Below are 21,498 nucleotides of genomic sequence, written 5' to 3' on the forward strand. Positions count from 1 at the left end.
ATTGCACTCCAGCCTGGGTAACAAGAGCAAAACTCCATTTCAAAAAAAAAAAAAAAAAAAAGGATGAGTTCATGTCCTTTGCAGGGACATGGATGAAGCTGGAAACCATCATTCTTGGCCAACTTACACAAGAACAGAAAACCAAACACCACAAGTTCTCATTCATAAGTGGGTGTTGAACGATGAGGACACATGGACACAGGGAGTGGAACATCACACACTGGGGCCTGTCAGGGGGCGGGTAGCTAGGAGAAGGATTGCAGGGGGTTGTGGAATAGGGGAGGTATAGCATTATGAGAAATACCTAATATAGATGACGGGGTATGATGGATGCAGCAAACCATGGCACATGTATACCTGTGTAACAAACCTGCACATTCTGCACATGTACCCTAGAACTTAAAGTATAATCAAAAAGCAATTCCATAAAATCACAAATCAAGCAGTTGATGTAATTATGAATTTGAAGAAATTGTCATGATCGAGATGATTTATATATGGTGTGACATGAAGAAAATAGAGGCTTTATTTAGAAGCAGAAACAAAGCCAGATAGAAGAAAACTTACATTGCTTTGGCCCCAGAGTCCTCAAGGGCTTTGGGCTAAGATTCAATGATATGATAAACTTTAAATTTCAGAAAGTCGCCTTCTTTATTGTCTCTAAATATATCCTCTTTTATATTGTCTCTTTATGCTGATAATTAGAAACAACATCTAAAAAGTATGTAATGGAACTAGAAGATAATTAATCATCTAGTTTAATATTTACATTTTACAGATTCTAAAACTGAGTCCAAGGAATTTTGTGAAAGGAATCAGACAGCTCATCAAACCCAACCTACACCACTATTTCTTCCCATTGAAATACTTTTCCTAGACCCAACTCAAAGTAGCCCCTTTGATTAATCTATTTAAGAATATCAAGGGAAGGAAGGGAATAATGTCCTCAACTTTGGGGTGTTTGGTGTTCTTTCTCTTGTAGTATTACTTTTCTTTTCTTTCTTTCTTTTTTTTCTTTTACTTTTTTTTTTTTTTTTTTTTTTTTTTTTGAGAGAGAGTTTTGCTCCTGTTACCCAGGCTGGAGTGTAATGGTGCAATCTCAGCTCACTGCAACCTCTGCCTCCTGGGTTCAAGCGATTCTCCTGCCTTAGCCTCCCGAGTAGCTGGGACTACAGACATGTGCCACCATGCCCAACTAATTTTTGTATTTTTAGTAGAGATGGGGTTTCACCATGTTGACCAGAATGGTCTCCGTCTCGACCTCGTGATCCACCCGCCTCGGCCTCCCAAAGTGCTGGAATTATAGGCGTGAGCCACCGCGCCGGGCTTGTAGTATTGCATTATCTTCAAGATCACTTCTTGAGATAATGGTCTTTATATTTTTCCTCTACATCAGTGTGTACCAAAGACAAAATGAAACGCCATCCTCTTTATGGGGAAAACCCTGCTTAACACCTCACGGTTTATCTTCCTGGGGTTTTTCCTCAATCTACTGTTTTCTTTATTGCTCCATGGGAAGTCAGAAATATCAACAACTACCCAGCTTATCTATATTTAAGTGGGTAGATTTGGAATTAGATTTTCTGGCTTCAATCTTGACTCTAGTACATAACTGAGTGACTTATGGCTTATTCTTTAATCTCTACGATCCTCAGATTTCCCATCAATGATATAAAGACAGAATATTATTTACTATGTGTGGTTATTGAGATGATTCAATGACTCAATACAGAATGTAAAGTATAAGCTTAATAACAGCTAATATTTACTTAAAACTAGACATTTGCGCTTCACATGAATCATATCATTTAATTCTCACAATAGATTTATATATTCTTATTGTTCTCATCTTAAAAATGAGTAAACTAAGACAAAGAAAATGTAAATAACTTACTGAATATCACTGAGATAATAAATACTAGAAATGACTCCTAAACTGTAGTCCTAGATGTCAAGCTGAAAGTTAATAGTGTTTGTCATCACAGGCATATATGAGGCCACTAAATTATTCCACATGTGGTGGTGAGTACCTTCAGTATTCTACATGAATAACATTGTGCTCAAAACTTTTGATTGTTACTTTTTGCAAGTTTTATCAACCCATTTCATAGATGTATTTTCATAGTGTTGAAAGTCCATATTTCATCTCTTCTTGTCTCTTCAGTCATGTGACATTAATATAAATAGTGGGAAGGGTTCAATACTGAATACACAAAGTCACAACTGGGTTTTTTTTAAGGAGCACTTTTTTCAAATTCAGCATTTTTTGAGTATTTCTGCATTCTACTCCAGTGGTTCTAACGTGCCAGCAAGCAGCTGAATAACCTGGAGAGCTTGATGACAAATACATTAATGAAGTTCATTCCCAGAATTTCTGATTCAGTCTGTCTGAGTTCTAACCCAAGAATTTGCATTTCTAGGAATTTGTCAGAGACGCAGATGCTGAAGAGCTAGAGACTACTTTGGAGAAGCGCTGGGCTGGGCATTATACGCATAGATTGACGTTTTAATTCATGTAAACCACTAATAGATGAGAAAGGCATTATTATTATTGGCATTCTATAAATGAAGAAATTTAAGGGTTGAGAATTTATGCTTTGCCCAAAGTTGCACAACTAGTAAGAGACATTGTCACAATTTGAAAAGGGAAGCTCTTTCCAGAGCCCTTACATCTTCTTTATAACTTCTTGATTCTGCCTCTTTGCAGCTATAAGAAACGAAGCTCATCAGTACTTGTCTCATAAAGTTGTTGTGAGAGCCCAGTGACATACAAAAGGTAGACACGGGCAGCAGGGTTCTTGGCCCATGGAAGAACTCAATGTTATTTTCTATGAACATGCTTTTGAATTCATATCCACCACTCTGTACTTCCACTTCCTATAGATAAAATATGTCAGTTGTTAAATCTCCTCCAGGTTTTAGTGTTTACTATGAAAATCCAATTTGTTTTTCAGTATTTGGCAAAGACGAGGATAAAAGGTGGTGATACAAATGCATGCGTATATCTCAGTAGTTAAATGGAGGCAAAGAAATAAAAGTCCAGGGTCTCTATTTTCTTTTAACACTTTGAAACATGAAATTACAGACAGGTTGCTCTACTGTGTTTGGAACTTAGGAATTCATAGTGGCTGCAGAGGACCTGTGACATAGACAAAAACCTGAATTTAGAAGCACAAGTAAAAGCAACTTTTCCCTGTCTAGATTGTACATCTCTAGTGGTGGTACCAACATATCTCATCAATATTCTCATGGAGATTGTCATTCATGATAACCTTATAGAAAAAAGCTCTAACCATCATAGATCCTAGAAATACACACAAATTCAGTGTTATCCTATCAGATATTAAACAAAATTTTTTTTCATAGAAAGGTCTAATAGAAGAGGTTGGGCAAGAAGCAAGTTAAGAGATGATGAGTGAGAGAGGATGTAAAAAGTATTAGAAACACTTTGCCTGTTATCACTGTCTATATCCAATAAGCCCTCAAAATGTAGCAGAAGTTCATCAGACAAGGTTAATTTGCTGCATTAACAGTTTGGGAAGTAAATGAATCCAGGATGCCAACAGCCAAAAGCTGTCATGGTCCTGCCATCTCTTTGGCAAGCTAATGTATCAAGATGTCACCTCTGCATCCAGTGAGGTAAGTTCCTCACATCCTGACACAGATTGCTCAATGACAAAAACAAGTAAAGCCTTTCTGGCTGGTTTCTAATCTCAGCATCTCCTGGAGAGCAGGCACTTTGGCAGAAATTGGCATCTCCTTGACAGCCCAAGATAGGAAAGCTCAGAGTTGAATGACCTAGGAGAATATGTTCTTCCCCTGTCTTAGATGCTGTCTATTAGGTCGGCAAGGCAGCCTGGGGTTGTTTGCAGGAAGGTTACAGATAGTTAGTCTCTTTCTTTGTCAATCTTGCTGTATTCCAAATTGAATCAGGAGAGTTGGAGTAGTGGCTTTGAATCAAGGCAACGGGCATAGAACAGGTCCTGTCCTTGTTCATTTAAAATTTTATAAACAAATGAATTTCTGTTTTTCTTGGGAATGATACGTACTCCACTGTCATTTTATAATTTCATTGATGTATTCTCCTTTCTGACTTTCACACACCATCACAAGCATATGTTGGAAAAGCATTTTATTCAAGGATTATACCTAAGAATTAATGCATAGGTACAGATTGTTTTTCAAATCCAAATTAAAAGAGAGTCAGAGCACATTCAACTTACCCAAGATTGTAATTTCTAATTTTCCTCATTGAATACTCTGATTTTCACTAATGCGGTAGAAAAAAATAAAAACAAAACCATGTCTGAGCAGTTGTGTGTGCACACATACATTTGTTAATTTGTACACATGAGTGTGCATGCAGGAATTAGTGTCAAATGGGTTAAAGGACACAAACACAAAATTAAAAACTAAACGAGTATTTTTTCTGAAGTTTTAGCCATATTATGATATTTTAAAATTTGCAAACAATATCTAACCATGCTAAAATTTCAGAATAAATAAATGTGTCTATTTGCTAAGACATAGGAAGGAGGGGACATGACGGTGATGCCACTTTATAAAAGTCAGCATTTTTTCCCAGGTTAGGAAAGGATTAATTTAAATCGATCCACAGCTCATCAGCCATAAACATAAGCAAAAATGTCAATTGCATGAGGGCACAGACCCATTGCAAAGCCTCCTAATAAATATGAATAAGATGATTTTACTTCTTTATTTTTCTCCTGCTGAAGCTGTTGGGGAAGATGACAGCTTAATCATGCCTGCCCAGCACTGGGCTGTGAGTTTACATTAAGCAGCATGTGTTCTGTCATTATCACACAGTTTGCAGGGATAATGGCTTTGTCTAAACTATACCACAGGCAGAGACCAAATTTCTGAAAGTCACTCAGCAATTCACAAAAAAAATAAGATTTTCTGCATGTTTTAAAATGTGTTGGAAGTTTAAAGGTAAAATCATGAGTTGCTAGAGAGTGGAGAAGATAAAACAAAATCTTGTCCAGTAGACTGGGATACCTTGGCTGTGGAATTCTTCTCTAACAAGCAATCTGAGCCTCTTCCCCAAGCCTATGGCCCATTGAAATCAGCACCAAGTTTTCTTGAGACTACTCTCCCTTTAATCATCCATCCCATGCTGGATTCTGACCATTGCACCAAGATTTATACTTCAAGGTTTTAGGCCCAATAGCTGAGATCCACTTTGACCCTCATTTCTAAGTTCTCTTCTGAATGACCTGCCTGGTAATCAGGGTCTCCCAACCTGTGGACTAACACTGTCTTTGTCAGTCTACCGCTACTGGTGACCAGAACTGTGTTCCTGAATCTCAATCTCATTATTGTAGCCTTGTTTCATTTTATTGAAGACTTTACTGATGCTATTTGTCTGCATTCTTATAGCTAGTAAGGTTTTTGGTTCTTAGAAGTTTGGTCTCACCCCTTTTGTAATCATCCTGTTCCAAAGGTGGGTCCAGCTCCTCTGTGACTCTTCTAGCCTTCCCTTTTCCACCATGAAAAGCTAAGACCAGCCCAACAACGTTCAGAGATGTGACAGTATTAATTAACCTGCATTACTTTTGTGTCTAAGCTACCACGTATTTAGCATCTACTCTGCTCCCAGTCACTGTGTTAACTATACAAGGATATGTATATGAATATATATCCTCAATAGTCAAATACAACTCAGAGCATTTAAGACTATAAGCTTTGTTTCAAATAAACATAATCCAAGTCCCAGCTCCACCATATGCATCCTGTGTGACTTTGGACAAGCTACGAAGCCTTAGGTTTTACTGCTATAAAATTGAAATAATAAAATATCTAGCTCATAGGATGCAGAAGAATTAAGTTTATATATATATACATATATATATATGTATATATATATATGGCATTTAACAAAGCCCAATTACATAGTAAACCGCTGAAGTTTATATCTACATTTAATTAAATAACAATGTATTAATCTACCCTAAATGAATGAACTGTGATGATTGGCTGATCCTAGAACAGAGGAAGAGCAATTGAAGGTAGTATAGTTACAGAAAGGCTGATGTAAAGAGCAAGACATAATAACAGTAATAATAATAATAACCAATATTATTAAGCATTTAATAAGTTTCCAAACAATAGTATTTACTACAGTCATTTTGGAGAAAGAGTAAAATGGAAAGGAAGGACTGAGATGTTGGACAAAGTGAGTTGCTAAAACCAATAAAAATGACTCTTAAAACCCTCTATTAATTTGATGTTATCATCATGACATTTTAATCTATCATTTACGAATTATACTCTCAATAATTTATCCTGATAATTTTGATTAAGCTATTGACATTATTCAGCAGGAATGAACAAATGCTGTAAGTACAATAAAGTGCATTGCAATGTTAATTGCAATAGAAATATTTAATATTGTAAAGTGTCCAAAAATTATTATTCCTCCCACTCTTACCACCTCACCATAGGCCATGCCCTTTGCAATGTGACTGCAGCTCTCACATCAAGAAATGAATTGTACTTCCACACTTCTTGAATCTGGACTGGTATCAGGCTTTGCTTTGGCCAATAAAAGCCTAACACTAGTTTGTACTAGGAACACTGGAACACTGGCAGCCACCATGTGAACAAGCCCAGATTAGCATGCTGTAGAATAAAAAACTTGTGGCCCAGAGACCCCGGTTACTTTAGCTGAAAACAAACCAAATCCCCAAAGCAAAGTCATCTACCAGACCTGCAGTTGACTGCTGGCACATGAAAGAGCCCGGCTGAGAGCAGAACTGCCCAGCTGAGCTCAGCTACAATTGCTGACCACAGCATTGAGAATGAAATAAATTGTTGTATTTGTAGCCACTTACCAAAACCACTTTTAGAGTGGTTTACTGATACAAATTTTAAACAACATAACAAAATATTAAGCATCAACATAACAAAATACTAGGCAAGCTTTAAAATATCAGTGATAATGGCTAACATAACAAAAATTTTATAATACTGAGTGAAAACAGCTTAATACAAATATTATTCTGTAAACTATGATAGCAACTATGCAATTCTATGTATGTATATAAAAAGTGCGTGTGGAAAAAAGCATTGTTTTATAAGGGCAATGGGATTAAGCATCGATGTCATTATTTTTACATTTCATTTAATGGGATTATATTGCATTTTCTAAGGAAAATATTTGATAGAATAAAAGTCTAAGTCATTTTCAGGTTGTAGAATATCGTGTTGCGGCATTATTAAATCAGTAAAAAGCATAAACCTGGCATTCTGCCCCTATTCCCCAATATTATAATTGGAAAAACAGACACAATGATCCAATAGGACCATTTCAAAACATGAGAAGAAATCTCATTACTAATTAGTAATTAAAGTAAAATTCACATTGGCTTATTTTACACTTATAATCAGAGTGCTAGAATTTAAAACTAAAGTGGAGATTTAAATATTTCATGCACTATAAAACCTATTTAAATAGTAAAAGATATTGATTACAGCTCAACTCTTCTGTGGTAAAGGTCAGCATTTAAATGTTAAAGGTGACTGACCTAAGATAAGGAAGAAACAATTTAGGCAATAATTCTAAAAATTACTAGCACTTCAATGGTCATGCCTTTAGCAAATGTCAACGTGTACATTACAAACACATTGCCCCATGAAAACGAAACTGGCTTATTCGACAACCTAAGGAATTGTATAGAATTTCCAAAGGCATGTCCTTGGAAATGCATCCTTAACCAATATATCCAGTAGGCTGCTGAAGCACAATGCTGTTTTTCTAGCTGAGTATGCATATTTGCTGCATCCAGAGGGATGTGGAGCTTGGCTTCCCTCTTACATTATGAGGGCAATTTATTTTGACAGCCTTCACAGCCCCCAAAAGTTGTCAGACATCCAACATGCTACAGATTGAACTCTAAGCATTAAAATGCCCCTCAGACTGAAGATGAAAGCAGGGAGGTGGGAACTAGAATCAAACACAGCAAAGCAGAAGTTGTGGCCTGCTCTTTTCTTACACAAACCAAAAGCTCAGAACAAAATTTGTTTTTCACTTAGATTTGGTCACTGTCCATTCCTTTCTCCACCAGCCATATTTAATATGTTTCTATGAACCCTAAATTTTCCATTATGATAGTCAACTCATTCATTTCTCAAATGGTAAATTCCATTTCCACCAGTCATTGAGTAGATTGAGTAGCTTCCCTTTTCTTTTTCTTTCTTTTTTTTTGTGCTTGTTACCCAGGCTGGAGTGCGATGGCGCGATCTCGGCTCACCGCAACCTCCGCCTCCTGGGTTCAGGCAATTCTCCTGCCTCAGCCTCCTGAGTAGCTGGGATTACAGGCATGTGCCACGATGCCCAGCTAACTTTTTGTATTTTTAGTAGAGGCGGGGTTTCACCATGTTGTTCAGGATGGCCTCCTTTCTGAAAAGGCAAATCAGTCTCCCTGTTCTCAGTTCTTCTTCTATGTCTTCCACATCCAGAACCTCTTCCATTTGATATGACAAGAGGTTGTCCTTTTAGTAAAGCAAATTTCATTGTGATGCCATTGACCTAGTTTGAGTGTTGTTAGACAATAAACAGCCCTGTGGAACTCATCACTCATTATAAAGATCACCATCAAGGGCATCGTTCATTACATCATACAGTGTCCTATTTATGAAGCCTTCAACAATAAATCCCTTTCTCATCTTTTTTTTTGAAAAACAATTGTGCTCCTCCTGCATATTTTTTCTGTGCTTATTAATTTTTATTTGTTTACATTTAAAAGACATTGTAAATTTTTGTAAGCAATATAGTAGGTGATTAACTCAAGAAAAGGGTAAGGGCTACCAGGCTTTAGCAATTCATTATTATCCATGGTTTTCTTTGCCTTCACTCTTGCTTTTCTGTATTGTTTCACTGCACTTTTTTGTTGTTGTTTGCTGATGATGTTCATGTATCTCTTTAGCTAACCTTTTCCAAACACTCTTTATATGTTCAGGCACCATTTTAAGTACATAGCATATTTTAAATTATTTTAACTTTCATTTTCCAATATGTGAAATGGCTTCTACAATCATCTCAGTTTTTCAGAGAGAAAAAATGGGATGCAAAGAGATTGAGTAAATTCCCTAAGGTCACACAGCTAGTGAGTGGAGAAGTCACTATGGTAGATTAAATTATTTCTGGAAGGAAACACAAAGGAGAGCTTGCTGTACTTGAGCAAGACATAGGAATAATTATAATGCAAAGGTAATCCCATTACGTTAGTCAATTTGCCTCAACCACTTAGTTGGCAGAACAACTTTGCTGTTCTGTTTTAAAACCTGTTGGGGAAATCCCTCAAATATCATGTCACTAATGGCTCTTTCCAAAGTTTGAAGAGATTTGGCCACTATCTAGAATTATAAGTTCAAGGTTAAGGGACATTGCTGATGAAAGTTAGAAGAGTAATGAACTAAAACCTTATGTTTGCTACCAGGCAGCCTCATGACTTTCAGGGTTGTGAAACATGTGTTTCCTGTGATGGCTTTCACATTTGCTCTCTCTGGTTTCACTTAGGTTCGATACATTTATGCTTAACAGATCCCAACTACTGAAATAAATAATGATTTGTGTTTAGATGGGCTGAGGACATTGTTTGAATTTTGCAACAGTGAAGTTTCTGTTTTAGCTATTAAAACATTGACTAATATAGGATTATACAGAAAATTTCACCTTCAAAAAGAGTGTAGTATCATTCTTTCTGGAAGTTTTAAAGGAGAAAAACCTGTTGTCAAAACTAGAATCAATGCTACAATTTCCCTTCTGATTTGCTTTCAGTCCAAAGCACCATATCTGCCTAGCTTCCTTATAATAGACTAGCAGAGATCTGGCCTTAAAGCTTTTATAATTGAAGAAAGAGGCTTGCCACATACTAAAACTCAAAAAATGACAAATTCCTCAAGCAAAGGAGTCCAGAGGCTCAACAGCCAGAGGAGGAAAAAAAAAAAAGAAATAAATTTTTACTATAAATGAAATAATTAAATTCCATGTTTTTTTATTATTATTATTCATTCATCCAACCAGTGAACCAAACATCTATCCATTCAACAAATACCTATTGAGTTCTAGGCATAGTATTCAGTGTTGGTCATTGTGCAGGGTACTTTTTTGTTTGTCCATTCATGTTCACTCCCTACCATTCTCCATCCTACTCTGTGCTTCATATGGAAGATCATTACATATGAATTTCATTGCTCCCTATATTTTAGTTGAGCTTGGTCAGTGGAGTCACTAATGGGATGTTGGGGAGAAAGGCAGCTAGGTGCTTATTTCTTGTGCTCCTCACTATTGGGCTACTGTTTGACTGGGGCTATATTACTTCATGAAGGCTGCATCTTCTAATAGGCTACCTTGTCTTTTCAAAAGGTACAGCTCTCAATGGATTCTTGTAGCCACTCATTGCCTTTGCCCTTTCAGATCAAAGGATAGTAAAGTCTTCCTTCTCTTGCTGTGTCATAGGGTTTGGCTCTGTGTCCCTACCCAAATCTCATGTTGAACTGTAACTACCAATGTTGGGAGAGGGACCTGGTGGGAGGTGAGTGGATCATGGGAGCAGATTTGTCCCATGCTGTTCTCTTGTCAGCGAGTGAGTTCTTATGAAATCTGATGGTTTAAGTGTGTATGGCACTTCCCCCTTTGCTCTCTCTTTCTCCTACTCTGCCATGGTAAGACGTGCTTGCTTCCCCTTTGCCTTCTGTCATGATCCTAAGTTTCCTGAGGTCTCCCAGTCATGCTTCCTGTTAAGCCTGTGGAACTATGAGTCAATTAAACCTCTTTTCTTTATAAATTACTCAGTCTCAGGTAATTCTTTACAGCAGTGTGAAAACAAACTAATAAACTAAACTAAAGGTGCTTTACCATCTCTTGTTGGTTTCTTTTAACCAAGATTTCTTCATAAAAATCCTTTTTATTCAAACTTTTGTCAGTTACCCCTTTTTGGAGTACCATCTATTTCTTACACAAACCATGACATAATATGATATGTTGGTCATTTTAAAAGTCAGTCTTTGATCTTCTTGTATTTATAGTCTAGCAAAGCTATATCCTTTATACATTGTGAAACTTTCTCACACTGACATGGGGTAGGCTTGATAAGCAATACATATTTGACATTATTAACCCAATTCTGAATTCTGAAAATAGCTACTTTTTTACTCAGGCATTATGATAAATTTGCAGTACACATTTGTGTACTTTTCCCTTGTAATACTTCTTTTAAATTCTCTCCAATGCCTTCCCCTTCCTACTAGGCAGCAGCATTTACTATACTACTTAATGTCTAGTACATCATTAAATGTTAGATAATTCAACCCAGAATATAATAACATGGAGAATTTAATGCGAGTCAACACAATAGCAAGTGAATGTGCGTTTATAATGAGGCTCTTCATTAACAGGAACATTTTCTCTGGCCCTGACAGGATCAGATCACAGGAGAGGGTTAGAACATATTTCCATAGGAGCACTGTACACCTGCTAGAGGACAAAATAAAAGGAAAGACAATGAGAAAAGGAGATGTTAGCAAAATCATAGAGCAAATATTGCCAGCTCAGATAAAGGAAGCAGAGATCAAGCCTAGGCAGATCAATAATTTCTAGTTCTAAGCAACAAATTCCAGGAGAGTATGCCTAAGAACTAAATGCAGAGGTGCTGTCAGCATTAGCAGAAAAAAAAATCTCACCTGGAAAAATCCACGCAAATGGTAGGGGAATAACATGATCCCAAATTGGCATAAATAAAGAAAAATGTGGAATAAAAGTCAAATTGGTGGTACATCTAATAAACATCTCCTTACTCTGAGAAAACACTACTGGAAATCTGAAGAAATGCAAAAGCTATATCTATATCTATATCTACCTATACACATATCTATGTATAGATAGATAGATAGATAGATAGATAGATAGATAGATAGATAGATAGATAGATCTATTTTAAAATCTTCCTTCTCTTGCTAAGTGATATGATTTGGCTCTGTGTCCCTACCCAAATCTCATGTTGAACTGTAATTACCAATGTTGGAGGAGGGACCTGTTGGGAGGTGATTGGATCATGGGAGCAGATTTGTCCCATGCTGTTCTCTTGACAGCGAGTGAGTTCTCATGAAATCTGATGTTTTAAGTGTGTGTGGCACACAAACCATCACACACACTTAAACCATCAGATATCTATCTGCCTAAATCTATATATATAGATATGTGTATAAATAAATATATATTTACATATCTATTTACACACACACACATACACACACACACACACACACACACACACACACACACCTTGAACCAAACAGATATACATTGAACAGAAATAGCCAGCTGAGATATCAGGAAAATACTGCTGAACTCTGTAGACACATCTAGAATTTCAGCTTTTGGTCAAATAACAGTTTAACACTTCAAAATATAATAGGATAAAACAAATTGATTTAACCCAGCCAGATTCTGTTAGTTCTATTGGGAAAGACGTCTACCCTCAAGTTGTTGGATACTCATTACTAATAGCTGGAATGATGCTGGAAGGTTTGATATGTTAGACACTCAGTTTTATCATAATTCTGCTGCCATCCTAGGAAGCTGGATCAAATCGAATTGCATTCTGAAAACTGCTGTGTATGTGAAAATAAGCAAAGCTTTGACATTTCAACCGATAAGATATATTTTATAAATAGAAGAGATTTGGATCACTTATTTTTAAAATCATAACTTTTAATATGCTCAGAAGATTTTGTGTGCCAATCATTATACAGGTTAGTAACAGAGATTATATGCAAAGCAAAAATAAATAGACAGAAATATATATATATATATATATATATATATATATATATATATAGCATGATCAAATCGGTTAAGAAAAATTGGGCCAAACTATTTTTCAGGTGTCTGACTGTTAGATTTCAGAGTGTCCGTTCTAACAATGTGTATTGTCATACTCTGGATGAACTATAGGAGGTGGAGGGCCCCCAAAGTATTTTATGGGTAGTCTATTATTTTTAATAAAATATCTCATGAAATCAGGATTCCATGGGTTTCAGAAAATGATGCTTTTGGAATGCTAAATATTTTATTTTATAACATTATTTTATTTATTTTATATACAGATATATTAACATTTTAAAACTTTGTCATTCTTGTATGGAGGTCATGCTAATCTTCTCTGTACTGCTCCAACTTTAGCATGTGTTCTGCCTAAGTGAGCACTATACTAAATATTTTATAGCAGTCTTGAGTATGTACCTTGACTTGTTGGAAGAACTTGAGATCATCCAATAAATACTCCAACACAATTGGAAATTCCCATCCTATGTAAGTGTGGTGAGGGAGGGCAGGCAGCCTTTCTTGAAGCACCTCCAAGGAGGGTAAATTCCTTGCTCAATGCGTCATTATGTCTTGCTTTCAAGCAACTCTGGGTTTTATAAATGCCTTTTCTATTCTGAGCTATAGTGTCTTTTTTAAAATAAATTCTACCATTGGTTCTAGCTTAGTCCTCAGGGACAAAATAACACAGGGTAAATTTATTCATTCTTTCTCAGCTTTTCTGAGTTCACTCAAATTTTTCTCAGGTGACATGATTTCTATGTGTTCCAGAAATCTCACCCTGGAATCACTCTGGGTTTCCTCTAATCCTTTAAAATATTCTGCCTACAATTTCATTCAATATTCTGGGTGTGTGGTTTAATCAGTGCCAAGAAAAATAAGACTACAACTTCCTACATCATGTAAACTCTTTTCTTCCTAATCATGGAAGAATTTTGCAGTCACTTGACACTGTGTATTCATATGAAGTTTGAGATCAACTCAATGTCCCATAACATATTTCATGAACTCTTCCTACTGCATGTCTTTTCTCTCTCATACTTAGGCAATTGATTTTTGAAGCATAAATGCCTATCTCTGGGTTCTGCACAGTTTCATATAGAAACAACCCACTGACTTCTTTTAGGGAACACAATTTTCTCCTTAGAGTAATTCAAGATAATAATGATGATGAGAAACATCAACGATGGTTAGTTACAATTCTTTAAGTTCAGAGAGTGCTTGAAAAAATGCTATTTTATTTTTTACCCATACATAGAGAGAGAAGTTAGGTATTATTACATCAATTTAGAAATGAAGAACACAATTTTCTCCTTAGAGTAATTCAAGATAATAATGATGATGAGAAACATCAACGATGGTTAGTTACAATTCTTTAAGTTCAGAGAGTGCTTGAAAAAATGCTATTTTATTTTTTACCCATACATAGAGAGAGAAGTTAGGTATTATTACATCAATTTAGAAATGAAGAAACTGAGGCATCAGGCATTCTAGGCTTTGACAACCACATGTCTAGTAAGTGGGACGCCATGACTAAAACCCTGTCTTCTGCCTCCAGTCCAGACTTCTATCATATCCCAAGTACTTTTCAGCAGAAAGTATAAGCCAGGGTCTACAAGTCTAAGAATCTGTTATGAATGTTCCATTCAGCAGTACCAGCGGGCTCGGGAACTGTCTTTTCTTCATTCTGCAGCACTTGGTAATTCACCATAAACCAAAGCCAGGCCTATAGGCCTAGAAATAAAAATTGCTATACAGCAAGCTCTTCTGTTCTCAGATTCTACACTGCTTCTTTTAAAATGCTTTTTAAAAACCTAATTTTCTATCTATAAACATAGATAGTCATTAACATGAATGCTAGTTATTCCATTTTAGAAGCAATTATTTGAGTAAAAATGTCATTTCTATGTTAAAATCCAAAAAAATATGTTTCCTCTATTTATTATTTCTTTCACTCAGCCTGACAGTTTCAAGAATATGGAAAACCAAAGTTGGAAGACATCTATACATTTTATCAAGTCCATTCCTTAGGAGCCAGAGTGGGCTTTTCTCCTGAGGTTTTTGAAAGAGAGATGGAAATAAATATATGATGACTTTAAAATAATAATCAAAGTAGAATTACAGGGGCTAGAGAGTCAGAATCCCAGGGCTGAGATACATGACCACATCAGGGATGTGAGAAGATAATATTTCTATGGACACCAGTTATCAGTTTGACAGTTGACAGGCTACTGTATATATGTTTTCAGCCATGATGTTTGAAACATCAGGGTATTTGCAGATGATTACAGTGAAAAAAACTATTATATAGCCCCACCCAGAATTGCTCCAGAGTGATCAAAATTAACAAAGGTGTATCTGGGTTGTAAGCAAGGGCCTGTCTCCAGACATGGCCATTAGGATCTGTAATGACAACCGGAAAGACTGGATATCTTTTCTGATGATATCTCTATAAAATTATTGATAAAGGCCCATGTTTAGCCATGAAATAAAAATATTTAACACTCAAAAACATAAGGCAGTCTCAAAAAATTTACGTCAAAAACAACTCTTTCATTTAATAAAACCAAGTGGTAATCAATAAATTCATTAGTAATGAGATTTCCCAATTTCAGCTTCTAGCATAAGAATAACCCTATTTTTGTCCAAAATAATACTATTATTATTATATATCATTAACAAATAAACTAAATATGTATGTTTTTTTATGATAAGTGATTTTCAAAATATGCCTATATGTTCATTTGTAATTTACTAATTTTTTAAGTCAAAATTCAAATGGATTCTTCAACTGTAATTTTATCTTCCTCAATGGATTTTTTTTCCTAAAACCTCTGCCATTAATCAAATCCCCTCTTCAAATTATCATTCTTAGTTTATTCATAATTTCCAAGGCAGATTTCTTAAAATTTCCCATTTAATGCCTCCCTTTTTGACCACAGACTATCTCCTGAGCTCCTGGAAGACTCTGATGATTACTTTTAACAAATTATCTAAGGTCACCATTAACATCTTAGTTGTTAAAGGTTATAGACCTTTTTCTCTCCACATGTATTTGTCTAATTGTTCCTATTTAAACTCTCAACTTCCTTTAGTTCTGTGAGGTTGGGATCAGTTGGCTTTAACTGGATATGATTACATCTTTCCTCTTATGGCTTGGTGTGGCATTTCTCTGCCAATAAATACCAACCACCGAGCTCCAGATTCTGTTTAGTTATTTACTGTCCATAGGAGACTAGATGCTCTTGACTGAGAAGAGAGGACATAATGTGTAGCTAAACCTCTCCATTCAACAGACACAAAATCAAACTTGACTTTCGGTGCCTCCTTACCACTCATTTCCCATGTTTTTCTCTCCTTTGCTTCCTATTATTCTTTGTCTCATTTTCATCTGTACAGTATTTTAATCCTAAAATCTTGGTATCATCTCATTGACACTACAGTTAAGCAATGGGTAATTCCTGTGTTCTACCTTAAAAATATTCATGTCTCGGTGGCTCAAGCCTGCAACCCCGAGGCGGGTGGATCACGAGGTCAAGAGATTGAGACCATCCTGGTCAACATGGTGAAACCCCGTCTCTACTAAAAACACAAAAAATTAGCTGGGCATGGTGGCGCATGCCTGTAATCCCAGCTACTTGAGAGGCTGAGGCAGGAGAATTGCCTGAACCCAGGAGGTGGAAAGTTGCGGTGAGCTGAGATCACGCCATTGCACTCCAGCCTGGGTAACAAAAGCGAAACTCCATCTCAAAAAAAAAAAAAATATATATATATATATATATTCATGTCTGCCCTCATTCTGAGTCTCAATAATGCAGTTCTTCATATTACCTGTCTCATTTTATCAAACTCTTTACCATTCTCCTCTCTTCTAGTCTATTTTATTTCATCTTGAGCAAGATTGCCAGCTTATCCATGTCATCTTAGAATGACACATCTGGTTATGTTACTTCTCTGTCTTGAATCATACAATATCTTGCAAACATCCCAAAGTTAAAACTTCTTAGTCTGTAATTCAAGCTCTTATATCATCCAGATATTTATTTTATTAAACCTGAACTATAAAATGTTTTTTACTTTTCATCTTTGATTAACTAAAATTAGGTGAATTTAAATTACATAATTTCTAAAAATCTTAATACAAGAATAAAAATGTATAAATATACACTCATTTGCTAACTGCTTCAAGTAAAGCTTAGGCCATTTTTTAAAGCATTAATTTACCAACTGCATCAATCATATATTTTTTGCAGTTTCAGAGTTAAGTTCTAAGAAACATTTTTGAAGCAATTTATGTATATAATTCTTTTATATTTACAAAATTTTTCCTTTGCACTTTTATAATTGTCTCTCCTCCAACCAATAATTATGCCATAATTTGTATGTAGATCATCAATGCCATGTGTTTCCATGCAATAAATTTGCATTTATAGAACAGGAAAAACTTTTTTTTTTTTGGAGACGGAGTCTGGCTCTGTCTCCCAGGCTTGAGTCCAGTGGCACAATCTCAGCTCACTGTACCTCTGCCTTATGAGTTCAAGTGATTCTCCTGCCTCAGCCTCCCAAGTAGCTGAGATTACAGGCACCCGTCACCACGTCCACCAATTTTGGTATTTTTAGTAGAGACATGGTTTCACCATCTTGGTCAGGCTGGTCTTGAACTCCTGACCTTATGAACCCCCCACCTCAGCCTCCCAAAGTGCTGGGATTACAGGTGTGAGCCACTGCACCTGGCAAGAAAATCTTTCTTTTTGCAGGTACATTTCTTTGCCTATATGCTTTAAATTGCTATATATTTACAATAACAGGAAACATTAGTACAAATTGTTATAGAAACAAACAAACAAAAAACTTACTTAGTTGAGCATACAACCAGTCTGTAGAGGTAGAAATGCACAAAGATGGGATAAAGAGTTACAGTAGTCCAAGAGTTCAGTATGTCATAAGTGTCAGAAATTGTGCCTTACTGAAAGCAAAGAATTTTCAACAACTTGAAAAATGGTGCCATACAGAAAGCAAAGGTTTTTTTCAGCAACTCAATGTTGGTTAAGGGAGATGTGCTGAACTTTCCATTTTCCATTATAATGATAGTTCTAACCTTTACTCTGTCTTCTCTCCCTTCATCCTATTCCAATGTACAACCACTTTAACATATGTGTTCACCTTAAATTCTAACTCAAATTTCATTTTTCATGTTCAGTTTCATGATGATCATACCTGTAATATTTTTCCTATTTAAACTACAATAACATTTGTATACATGAATTTTATATGATATTTTTCCTTTGAATTATAGTTATTACCATGTATGTTTTGTTTTAACACGTGCTTGAAATATCAGTGTTGTTTCTGATTCACTGTGGTATTGTCAGAAGCATTTGAACCAGAACAACCACATCTCGAATAGGTACTGGGTAAAACAAGGCTGAGACCTACTGGGTTGCATTCCCAGGTGGTTTGGTATTCTTATCATGGGAAGAGACAGGAGGTCAGCACAAGAAACAAGTCACAAAGATCCTGCTGTTGAAGCAGGATGAGGGAAAGAAGCTGACTAAAACCCACCAAAACCAAGATGGCAATAAAAGTTACCTCTGTTCATCCTCACTGCTCATCATACACTAGTTGTAATGGAATAGCCTGTAAAAGACACTGTCCTCATCACTGTGACATGTTACAAATTGCATAGCAATGTCCAATATGGTCTAAAAAGGGAAGGAACTCTCGGTTCTGGAAAACTCATGAATCTAACCCTTGTTTAGCATATAATCAAGAAATAACTATAAGGATACTCAAGCAACCCATGCCACTGCTGTGGCTATGGAGGAGCCATTCTTTTATTCCTTAACTTTCTTAATAAAGTTTTGTTCACTTTATAGACTTGCCCCAAATTCTTTCTTTCATGAGGTCCAAAAACCCTCATGGAGTCTGAATCAGACCCTTTTCCGGTAACAATGTCTTCCACAGAATTTAGCATGAAGACAGTAAAATGAGTGGTGTTATTATAATATCTCCAGGCTAGTTCTTTGTGGATGCTGAGTTTTGGAGAAAATGGTAGGACTTATACAGAATATTATTAACAAACATAGGTAGTTTGATCACACATGTTCATTCATCAGATAATCAGTAATTGAGTATATTTAAAATAAATAAACCTTTTAAATTGATTTTTAAAACGTTTTTTAAGTTATTAAATAAAAGTTGCTGAAACAGACAACATTTATAGAAATGATGGCATATCCTAATGGAAGGAATATTATGCAGTTACTTAAGATGATGTGTGCAGAGTATTTTGTATAAGAAAAAAATTCTAATAACGATAAGTGAAATAACAAGCAACATACCAAATTAAAACTATGGTTTAAGCATACTATTAAACTTGAATGGAAAAATACTAGAAATTAAAACAAAAATGTTTGTTGAGCAATTATGGGTGTTTCATTTCCTTCATTGTTTGTTTTGTCCAAATTTTCTGCAATGAACATGTTTTAATTTTATGATAATGAAACAAATTGTCTTGTTTTTAAAGAAAGTTGCTCAATATCCATTCATTGAATTACTCTTTTATCAAGCAGTTACTCTATTAATAGCTATTGGCAGATACCCAAAAAGACAATGTGGGCAGAACCATAACGCAAATCACTGTTCTTTTGTTAGTCCCAGTAATACAAATGAAGATGTAATAACATATTTTCAAGTGAAAGGTGCCTGACTTTCAACTTCTAATCCAAGAAAATATCAACAAGGGAAAAGCTAAATATGTGATGGAGATCACAATTTTTAACGTCCTACCTCAGAAGAGAACAACGATGTCTTTTTCCCTTTAGGTAGCAAGGACCTAAAATACTTTTTAGATATCTGCTATTTAATCTTTTAGAGTCACTGGGAGATAAGAAAGGAACTAAACACATATGAGAGCAAAGACCATAGCTTTTCATCTCTTAGATGTGACCTGGGCCAAAGAATGTGAAGGTTTCCGGAGATTAAGTCCATCTCAATGGCACTAGGCTAATATACCCTCTAGGCTGCCTCATCCATTGTAACACTACTCTTTCAAAGTTTAGGGATAACTATAGGGGATGGTGGAGAAAGTGATTTCCAAAGAGCATAGAAAATACTTAGGAGGAGAGCAAATAGATAAAGGGCCAACATTAATAGCACTATCACTATGGCTAGAAGTTCCTTAATTTTCTTGAAAAGTATGCACAGCTTTCTTGAATATATATCTCTTAGTTATAAACTATATATAAAATCCTAATCCCTCCATTGACAGAAAAGACACCCTGTTATCCAAGGGGACCCCAGAGAAACCTTAAATACTGAGTTTCCAATCATAGTGGGAAGAGAGGTCTGACAAACCTCATTATTCTCCTTCCATTTCAGAGTTTGGGAGCAACAGCTGACCAGGATTAACATTAAATAGAGACCTGTATGCAGAACTCTTTGTGACAATAAAATACCAAATTGCAAACAAGATCTAAGGTTGGCCGGGCGTGGTGGCTCAAGCCTGTAATCCCAGCATGGGAGGCCGAGGCGGGTGGATCACGAGGTCAAGAGATCGAGACCATCCTGGTCAACATGGTGAAACCCCGTCTCTACTACAAATACAAAAAATTAGCTGGGCATGGTGGTGCGTGCCTGTAATCCCAGCTATTGGGGAGGCTGAGGCAGGAGAATTGCCTGAACCCAGGAGGTGGAGGTTGCGGTGAGCCAAGATCTTGCCATTGCACTCCAGCCTGGGTAACAAGAGCGAAACTCTGTCTCAAAAAAAAAAAAAAAAAAAAAAGATCTAAGGTTATGCAAAGCAAGGATTAGGTCACCCTGTTCCGCCATCAACCATGCTACACAGCATCCTTATCATACCTTAAAGCATTATTTTCTGCTTATTCCAAATTTTAGACAGAGCCTTACTCCTTCAACCAACAGCAAATTAAAGAATCTATGAATCCACCTATAACCTGTAAGCCCCTGCTTCAAGATAGTCTGCGGGACCTGTGTATACCTTCTAAGTATTGATTTGTATCTTTGCCAGTAACTCCCGCCTTCCCGAAGTACATAAAACCAAACTGTAATTCAACTGCCTTGGGACCATTTACTCAAGGAAGGCTTTTTGGGTTTGTGCTTTGGTGGACCAGAAGAGTCAGCTATATTGGCTCAGAATAAATTGTTTTATTTATTTATTTAACGATTTTGAGATGGGGCCTCACTCTTTCACCCAGGCTAAAGAGCTGTGGCATGATCATAGCTCACTGCAGCTTCAAAACCCTAGACTCAAGCAATCTTCCCACCTAAGCCTCCTGAATAGCTGGGACTACAGGAGCACACCACTACACCCAGATAATGTATGTATGTATTTATTTATTTTTGTAGTGACAGGCTCTCACTGTGTTTCTCAGGCAGTTCTCAAACTGCTGACCTCAAGCAATTCTACCACCTCAGCATCCCAACATGTCAGGCACAGTGGCTCACGCTGGGATTACAAGCATTTGCTACTGAGCCTGGAAGAATGAACTGCTTTAAAATATTTTACTGAGTTGGTTGTTCCATTAACATAGCAGTCATCCTAGGGATCTCCTCATCGTACTGTTAATAATTTCCAGGTTCCTTTGTCTTACAAGGTAGTGTATTTCCTAGGGCTGCCGTAAAAAAGCACC

General features: G+C 36.3%; 1 protein-coding gene and 1 non-coding gene across 45 annotated transcripts in view; both read right to left on the bottom strand.

Moving 5' to 3' along the window:
• Positions 1-21,498, bottom strand: part of LRRC4C (leucine rich repeat containing 4C) — a 1,379,884-nt gene that overhangs the window by 1,026,060 nt on the left and 332,326 nt on the right. The window lies entirely within an intron of this gene.
• LOC118145948 (U6 spliceosomal RNA) lies at positions 13,124-13,231 on the bottom strand. The gene has a single exon (XR_004731426.3). It is a non-coding gene; the product is annotated as a U6 spliceosomal RNA (small nuclear RNA).

The sequence above is a fragment of the Callithrix jacchus genome, chromosome 10 (assembly GCF_049354715.1).
Source record: "Callithrix jacchus isolate 240 chromosome 10, calJac240_pri, whole genome shotgun sequence".
NCBI classification, from domain to species: Eukaryota; Metazoa; Chordata; class Mammalia; order Primates; family Cebidae; genus Callithrix; species Callithrix jacchus.